Raw genomic sequence first — 9,544 nt, forward strand, 5'->3', positions numbered from 1 at the left:
AAGTTCAGGAAAGCTGGGTTGTGAGAGATGCGTAGGGGTAATAGGTAGAGATGGGCTTCCAGGGCGAAGGAAAGATCCAGGAAAAAAATAAGGTAAAAAAGCAGAAGACATGTTTCAGAGAGAACCAAGTATGGCTCACAGAGAACACATATTCCCATAGAAAGCCAGACAGTGATGGATCTACAAACGGTACAGTGAAGTGACTACAGCAGTATTATCTACACAATGATCCTGCCAAAAAGTGGGACACCGGTCACATAAGTTGGGACATGTGCATACCCTATCTCCCTCTTGGAGATCCACAGTGCACAGTCACAAATAAAAGTCCGCCTTCTGTAAAGAAGAAACTTATTTTTTTAAGTTTATTTAAAGAAATTTGTTTAAAATGTTGTTTAACCAACACCTACTTGCCCAAGGAATGCTTTTTTACAGTAACGTTTACAAACTTTTCATGGAACAACCCACTTTGGGAAATGCTGTATTCTAGTAAACCAGCCTTTTAAAGGTCTGAACCAGAATAGAGGTTTAAGGATTTGAAAATAAAAGGCAACAATCAACCAAACACTGTAACTGATTAGATGGATGTAAGAGTCACAGAAAATAGAGAAGTCGGTGATGCTTCTGAAATCCAAAGTCAAGATGATGATAAGAATGCTATTAGCACAGTTACATCAAAGACGGTCAACTATTAGGTAATGGGCACTAAGCGTGGATTTTGATGGGTTTGGAGAGACAGTGAGATATTCCCCTAGAAAGAAAACTGAGCAAGAAGTTAAAAGCCTTGGAGTCCAGTGCCAGATCTGACCCTGGTTAACCTTTTGAGCCTGAGCAGTTCTCAGATACAAGTAAGTAGTTATGGTGGTGGCCTAAAGGCCCTTTCAACTTCATCACTCTACCATTCCAAAAATTAAACATTCGAAGTCAAAATACCAATACAGTCAAGTTCTACCTTTAAAGGAGGTGTGAAATGTTTAAATATAGGATACAAATAAACAATTCAAGAATCTGAATATATGAGTTTAAATATATATGGATGAGAGGTTTTTAAGAGATTATGCAATTATAGGTGTTGAAGAGAGAGCCCCAAAACCTACTAAAGTTATAAAGTCTAACTCCAGCCCCCTCCTCCAATGTCACAGAATACTTAGTACTCTGCTTCTGCAGAAAGCAGATTCCTGAGTCTGACCCAATGTGGCAGTTCATATATTTTTATGAATACCTCTCAACAGCCTGAAGAATTCAAGCAAGTGAGAACTCTTTGCGAGACAGCGCACCACATCAGGGGTAAATCAAAACTGTAGTCAACTTATTACAACTGTAAGCAGACTGCATGAGGAATGCAAAAAAAAAAAACGAGCCATGCAAGTTGGCCTAGGCCCAATGTTTATAGAAATTAAACTTTTCCTAAAAGCATTTAGGCAGGGACTCTAAAATGAATAAAATAGTGATGATCCCTTTGAAGCCCTTTCAAAGGAAAGAACGAGCAGCTAGGACCTGGGCCTATTTGCAACCTGAACGTTGCAAATAGCGCTTCAGAGTCTAATAATATAGAATTTGAAAGGAAGCAGCACTGAGGGAGGAGAGAGAAGGTGCACAGTGGCAAAAGTAAGTGGGGCCAGCAGGAGGTTTTCAATCAAGGTTTTTGGTTTGTTTTTAATTTGGGGGTTGAAGTGTGCAAAAAATGCTTTCACGAACCCAGTGAAAATGAGCAGGCAAATAATATGCACATACACAATAATGAAACCAGTAACGAATAACCTGGTCTGTCCCATTGGCCTTTCAATGCAGTTTTCTACAGTCTCTTCAAGGCTGCTGAATTCTTTTTTTTTTTTTTTTTTACGAGTTTAAAAACTTGTACAACTTTGAATTGTATTTTCATTTCAACACAGCAAAATGAAGCCATCTGTGTAACTTCAAAGCATCTTGAGTCCACGCAGGATTGATCAGAAAGTCCCTGGAAAGTAGAGACCTGGTCTCCTCCTGCCTCTCCAAGCTATCTAGGAAAGCCAGGCACCTGGTATTTTTAGAAGCTCAGCGTTGTTGTTTATCTGATAAGCAAAGGAAGGATGTCAATTTTCACTTATCTCCAGACCTCAATTTCAAAAATTGCCTATCTTGGATGAGTATAAATTCTATACCAATTCTTTTCTTCCTTGCCTTGTCCAAAGTCTTATCCCCTAAGTTCCAGCTCTGCAATGGTGCTCCCACCAATTCGTCCACATGCATCAGACCCTGAGCTCTGACTGGATGACCAGCAGCATACTGTCCTTGAAAAGACTGGAGACCAGAGATCAGACAAACCCCCTGAAAATCCCCAGAAGGCCAGCAGATTGATTCCCACAGAGAAGGCAGTGACCAGGAGAGGGTGAGAAAGACAACCAGGCAGGGCTGGCTCCTTGGTCTCCCACCGGCAGGTTGAATCTTGTTTCACCACGTCCCCCTCACTTGGGGGAGGAGAATAATGCAGGGTTGCCAAGCACAAGACCCAGAAAAAAAAAAGAGCAACTCAGAAGCATTTGAACCAGATCCTCAGCCCTGGTCCAACCAAGGACACACGCAGGAACCCTGACTCCAGGGGACAAAGGAAGAGAGAGACTGTCAGGGTGGGCTCACTCTCTAACTCTGTAAAACTCACTCCTTAAAGTGGCCCAGAGCTTCCAAGAACACTGTCCCACGAGGCAGCACGTTGTTCTGTAAAGCACACAGTCTTGGGCTTGATCTCTACTAGCCCTGGGCACGTTACCCAACTCTCCCAACTACAGACATCTCCTACTGAAGGAGAGCAATGAGGCTTAAATGAAACAGGCTGTGGAGAGAACCCAGGGCACAGCATGACACAGCGCAGCACCCACTACTTAATGACAGCAGCATGAATGTCATGTAACAAAATATAATTCTTTGGGGACTTGGCATTTCTTGTCCACTATGCAAATATGCCTGAAGTCTAGGAACAGCCTTAGTGGGGTTGAATCAACAGCCATGCTGAACCAGGATGAGGAAGGTTGGGACGCTGGCAGGTGGGGAGGGAAGAAAGCAGGAGGACACCAAGGATTTGCTGTACACCAGGGCTGACCATGTAATTCAACACCTTCTCCCATGGAGTGGTACTTTATACACCCTCAGGGTCCAAAAACGGATCCTCTCCTCGGGCAACGAATTCACCAGAAAGAGGCTTCCTAACATCCCAACCAATCCAGCCTTCAGAGGCAGGTGTTCAGAGACCTGACCCCTTTAGCACCATCAGAGGTTGGGGGAAATAAAACCAAGGACAAAGAAGGAACAGGCATTGTTTGGGTTCCTCCCACTCTCATGCTTTTGTCTCAGTAGCATGTGTTGGCGTGGCCTTGGTCACCACGGCTGTCACAGTCATCTCACCAGCATCCACTCTCTGGGCACACTGCACTGCTCTGCTACATCCTTTGATACACAATGGATTTCCTTTGCTGCTTTTTAATGCATAGCCTTGCATCAACTGTGTGCTTAATACAATACAAATTGATGAAGACACTGGCAACTGAAAAGAAACCTACGACAGGTTACAAGAGCATCCTTCATCCTTCTCAGCTGGTAAGTTGGAAAGTGCTCCGTTAGAACTCAGTAGACCACGTGTGTGCATCCCCTCTAAATATCCAATGGATGAGAATCTAATGGCCTCAGGAGACAGAAGTTACTGCATCTATACTACAGTCTCTGAAGACCCCAAATGATGTCTTGGCTTGAAATAATTAAAAAGTAACAGTAGAACTTTCAGTCTTCATAGTCTTATCTTAGGAACAAAAAAAAACAATATTGACTTTTCCATTTGCCCGGGAGCATGCTGAGAAATCCATAAATAATCGATGATGACGCCAAGTGTTCGAATCCACTCTGCTCCTGCACTCGGCGGTCACCCCTGGGTCAAGGTCAGGAGACTCCTGCCTGGCACCATACTCCATTCCACCCCAAGGACGGATACCACTTCCATTCCACTTTCACGTGGATGCCTAAGCTTGTTCACTTCCCCTGTGGGGAAAAGATGAGCACAGAAATCCTGTGGAATGTGTGTTCCCACAGAGCTCAGAAATGTGATGATCTCAGAGGATATTGTAAAGAAAGACCCTTGACACTTCCCTAAGGAAGAATGTCTTCTGTAAAAGGCGACTGCCAGGACAAAAAGCATGTGCTGGGAAAATCTACGGCCTGCTGCTGTGTATGACTCCAATTCTGATGTCCCACTTCCTCTTTATAATCACATTCCTTCCCTCCTTATTCCTCTTCTAAAAAGACACTCTGACATTGGGTCTCAGTAAAGAAGCAAAAGGCAGTGTTCTAATAAAGGCTGGGAGATAAAAAGGGCTAAAATAGATTTCAATAAATATCAAATGACTATAAGTCTACTCCATTCCACCACTTTTAAATGTCCCCTCACCCCCCAAAAAAACTTATTTTTAAACATTGGCAGCCTAACTTTTTAAAGTTTCATTCACTTAAAGTTTATTCACACAGGCCATCAAACAGCAAAGCTTTTGAACAATAATACAGTTTGAAAAGTTGCGATGTCACTAATCTAGCCTTCCAAACCTATCTCACAGTGGTTTTTGAAAAAATCAATTATGATAATATATGCAAAAGCGATTTGCAATCTGCAAAGGGCTGATCACATAATCAAACTGCTGTCATTCCTAGTATTAAAAGATATCATACCATACAGTGTGGACCTTGGAATCAGAGATTGGAATTCAAATCTCACCTCTACCCCTTACTAGTTACCTACACAACTAGGCAAGTTACCAAACTCCCTGGGCCTCAGTTTCAACTGTAAAATGGAGATAATACCCACTTTACCAAGTTGTTGTGAGGGTTAATAAAATAATGTGTGTAAAATCCTTTTCACACAGTAAATACTAAATGACAGTTTTAACTACCATTAGGCTGTTTAATTAAAATCCAAAGGTCCAGCTATTGAAAATAGCAGAAGGGAGGGGGACGAGAGAAGAATCTCACCCAAAAGGAGGACAAATGTTAAAAACCTTTAACATCCTACATTCTGAGGATTCCCCTCTGGCCCACTCCTACACCCCACTCCTTCCCCACTGTTGTCAGAAGCTCCTCGTTGCTTTGCATAACCGTGAAGCAACCAGGAAGAGTCAGTCTTTAACTCCAGGCTTGACAAAGTGATGATTCATCCCATCCCGTGAAGAGGGTGCAGCTTGCAGCCAGCCTCATCACACATGGGGAATCCATCGGACGGCCTGCAGCCAGAGACCAACTATTTAAGAGGCTTCCCCATCCGTGTCTTTGGTAGCAGTAATCTTACGCTTTGCATTTTGTTAATGTATATTCCAATGAGTACTTGGGAGGAATCCAATTGTGCTATATTTTACAAAACAATTCACAACATAAACGAAAAGTCCAAAATGGCAAGACAACGATAACGAAGGAAGTCTCCCTCTGTTCGCTGCCCATGACACAATGTTTTGCCAGGCAGTGTGTTAGTTATAATGACAAACAGCTTGACGGTTGGACAACATCCCACCTCAACTGCACATCATAATGGCTCTGGAGGACAAATCCCACTGTTTTCCAGCCTGGCCTGAAAATCTGACCACATCCTCCAAGAAAAAGACAAACCCTCACGGTAGCTGGTAGAGCTCTTTTCCATTACCACTTAGTGGGGAGGAAACATTTTTTTTCCCCAGGAGTAAGCTCTTCATTCCCCTTCTAAGATTAAGAGACTTTCAAACTTGGTTGTCTTAAAATGAATAGCCAATGCGGTGGTTCACCGGTGGGCCCTCAGACTTGTCGAAGAAGCAGCTCTAGGTCATTTCCCAGCCCTGCCTCAGCCAGACTACTATAGCTAAATGTCTCCTCAACTATCACCACAGTAATTCTAACCTTCAGCCCAGCTTTGGGATCCTTCCACCAGTGTCCCATAGGCACAAACCATGAATGCCTGGAAATGTCAGCCTCCTCCCAAAACGGTTTTGCTTGGAATACTCCATTCAAAAAACACTCATCATTCAATCCACCCTGGCTCCCTCCCGAGGTCAACCAATCCTCCTGGGCTTCTTGATTCCAATCTAGGAAAGGGTCACTTAACATATGCCCAACACATTACATTCAATTCTACCTCCCCCTAAAAATAATTCCCATTCACCATAGTGGCAACTGTTCCCTTTCCTAGTCCAAATGACCCACATTAGGGGAGTGAAAGCACAGAAGTCACGACTCCTCAACTGAAAACCCAAAGGGTGGTGTGTATGATGTGTTTTCTGGGAAAGACTGTAAAGGGCTTTTCAATTCAGTGTTACCTAATCTGATTCATTTATTTAGCAATGTCTAATTTTCTAGTGGTTTCCCCCCCAAACATTCCTGGAAAATTGTTTTACTATATTACAACGGAGAAAATTATTCTATGTCAAAATCAATGCTATAAAATCTGCTTCCTACCCATTCAAGCCAATATCTACTAGCTACAAACACGGATCCACAGGCACATACATACACACAAACACCCTGATTCACAGCCCCAAAAAAAGTCTTCTTCCATTGTAATTAAGAAGATTTGATTTCAGCAAACTAACACTGAGAGCGCCTAGAAGTCAGGGAAGTACACAACTTGTTGAAGCAATAAACACTCGGCCGCAGCCTGAACAAAGCATTACAAATAATCTCCAGAAACCCACACAGCAAGCCCTTGGACAAAATGCTGTGTGTTTGTAATCAACTCTCCAGTGCACTCATATCACCCACTCCCCAACCCTCTGCCCCGGCCCAGCAAGAACCCTCCAGGACTCCCATTCCTAATCTGGTTTCCATTCCAGCCCCGCCCCCTCCCCTTCCCTCTCTAGGACCGTGAATCAATCCCATCCCGGGCAGGAAACGAGACTCAAGGCAGCCCCCTCCGCTGCGGCGGAACAAAGGAGCATAGCTCAGCTGCACGCGCAGGATGCCCCGTCGGGTCCTGGGCCCCTTCTCCCCCGTCGCCGGGGCACGCCGCACCTGAACCCCACTCCCCAGGACGCCCCATTGTTCTCCCTCCGCTTTCCTTCCCGGAGGAGGCCACCCCGTGTCCTTCCATAGAACCAGGGGGCCAGGAAACAGCTGTGGGCCAGAGAGATGGAGGGGTGTGGGTGAACACCAGGAAGACCTGAATTCCACTTTGCCCACAGGTACGAAGGGGATGGGGCAAAGTAAGAATAACTTAGTTTAGCGCCCTCTACTCTCCCACCCGCCCCCGAAGCAACTGCGGAGTCGCGACCACCCTCCCCGACCTCCAGCGTGCGCGTTTCTCGCCGCAGCGCCGCCTGGCCCCGAGGAGAGACCGCAGACGCCGCTGACCCGTGTCCCGCGAGCTGCGGCGGGGCCACAGGGACCCCGGGCACAAAGGACCGAGCGGGCAGGGCAGGAGAGAGAGGGAAAGCGCTCGCACTACCTCGCCGGACGCCACTCCGCCTCCTTGTCGTCCTCCCTCTCCGGCGCGCTCCGGGACGCTGGCCCTCCGCGAGGCTGCGGGGCTCCCGCGCAGTTGCTCGGCAGATGCTGCTGGCGGACGCTGCCGGCGGACGCTGCCCAGCGGCTGCCTGCCCCTCGCGCCCGCGCTCCCACACCACCGCGACGCGCGGCGCCCGGGTCTCCAGTGCGCGCCCGGCTGCGGAGTGCGAAGCCGCTGCAAAGTGCTGCGCTGCGGCTGGAGGCGCCCGGCCACTCCCCTCTACCCCGAGGGCGGAGGGGCCGGCCGAGGGGCGGGGGCGGCGACCTCGCAGCTTGGGATTCGCCCCTCTGAGCGCCGGCAGGACCGGGAGCCGCCGCCTCCCAGCCGACTCACCTCCAGGCGCCCGGTGCCGGCGGCACAGCGCCCCCCGGTGAGCGCGGGTGCAGCCTCCGCCCCCGGGGCCAGCCTGGATGGGGCAAGGAGGAGTGGAAAAGAGGAGGAAGGAGAGGCGTCCCTCCCAGCCTCACGGAAGGCACAGCCCTTCTACGTTTCTCACTCTCGGATTTATTAACATCAAACGACAAATACAATAACTGGAGAGGCAAGCCGGGGGAGCGGGCCGGGGCGGAGGGGGTGAGGAAGGGGGCCGCGGGGAATGACAACTGGAACCCAACCTGTGGGCAGATGTCAGCAGAGAGTGGGAGTGTTCTCAATTGTTCCTTCTCCCTTAGACAAAAAAAAGTTTGGATACCCAGGAATATCGGAAAATATTAATTTGACCGAAAGGGAAAAGAGTGTACTGAGTGGCAAAGTGTGCTTTTATTTACAAGATTTTTTAATATCTATTAACTCACTTAATTTCACATGATGCTAAGTAGACACTGGCCAATTCTCTGTTACAGAAATTAAAAGATAATTTAAAAAGAAATTTCAACTATATGTGTATATTTATATGAAAATATATAAATGAACATTGCGTATTAACTGGCACTGGGTGATGATCAATGATAGGGTGTTAATCTGCATATTATTTATGCGTGCTGGAGGAAGCCAGAGAATCAGGCCCTCCATCTTCTCACTCCAGCTGGCTTCTTGCCTCTTTGTACAGTAGAATTTAGAGCAAGCCACTTGACCCTTGTCCTGGTTTCCTCATCCCGGAGGAGGGAAGAGTGCTCATCCAACCTTACTCACTGGGTGAGGTGAGGATTACTTGGCTAAGGTGTTAAAAGAAATGTAGGCACAGTAATTATTACTCATGGTTCTAACTACTTCGTCCAATAATGAAATAAATTGCCATAAATGGAGCCAGGTTTAAATGGACTGACCTATATCTGGAAACTGTCGCTAAAATGAGGTGAACCAAGAATTCAGACCATATATAGTAATTATTTTCCTACAGGCATAAGAACCACAGGCGCTGGTATTTGTCAAATGCTACCAGTAGAGTTTGAAAAGGTAACAATTCCCCAGACTGTATCTGCTTTGGACCTACACCATCATTGATGGCACCATTAGCATCACTTCTGATCCACATAAGACATAGTGACGTGCTAAGCTTAAACATATTGAGTACCAGGTACCATTCTTTTCCTGTTTAATCTTCACAAAAACCTGGGAGGAAAGTTACTCTCTGTGTCCTTGTTTTACAAACCAGAAAAGCCAAGAACAGAGAGTTCTTCCAGCTAATAAGTGGCTATACTAATGTGAAGACATGTCCACACTTTTTTTTTTTTTTTTTTTGCGGTACACCGACCTCTCACTGTTGTGGCCTCTCCCGTTGCGGAGCACAGGCTCCGGACGCGCAGGCTCAGTGGCCATGGCTCACGCGCCCAGCCGCTCCGCAGCATGTGGGATCTCCCCGGACCGGGCACAAACCCGTGTCCCCTGCATCGGCAGGCGGACTCTCAACCTCTGCGCCACCAAGGAAGTCCCACAAATGCTTTTACACTCCTCCCATTAAGGAATGGAATCTAATTGTCTTCCTCTTGCATATAGGCTAGACTTAGAGATGTGATCCTAATGAATAGAATACAGCAGAAATGATGTAGGTAACTTCTGATTCTAGGTTGTAAAAGGAACTACAGCTTTCGCCTGACCTTCTCCTGGGCCAGTCACCCTTGGAACTCAGCA

General features: G+C 46.6%; 1 protein-coding gene across 2 annotated transcripts in view; it reads right to left on the minus strand.

Moving 5' to 3' along the window:
• MYO1B (myosin IB) overlaps window positions 1-7,690 on the minus strand; it is a 192,528-nt gene extending 184,838 nt beyond the window's left edge. Inside the window, exon 1 of one of the 2 annotated variants that reach the window (XM_032638059.1) lies at window positions 7,415-7,690. The gene's annotated coding sequence lies outside the window, so the exon portion shown is untranslated. The remainder of the gene's footprint in view (window positions 1-7,414) is intronic. The other variant, XM_032638060.1, reaches the window with a different exon arrangement.
• Between the last annotated feature and the right edge of the window lie 1,854 nt (window positions 7,691-9,544).

The sequence above is a fragment of the Phocoena sinus genome, chromosome 7 (assembly GCF_008692025.1).
Source record: "Phocoena sinus isolate mPhoSin1 chromosome 7, mPhoSin1.pri, whole genome shotgun sequence".
Lineage (NCBI taxonomy): Eukaryota > Metazoa > Chordata > Mammalia > Artiodactyla > Phocoenidae > Phocoena > Phocoena sinus.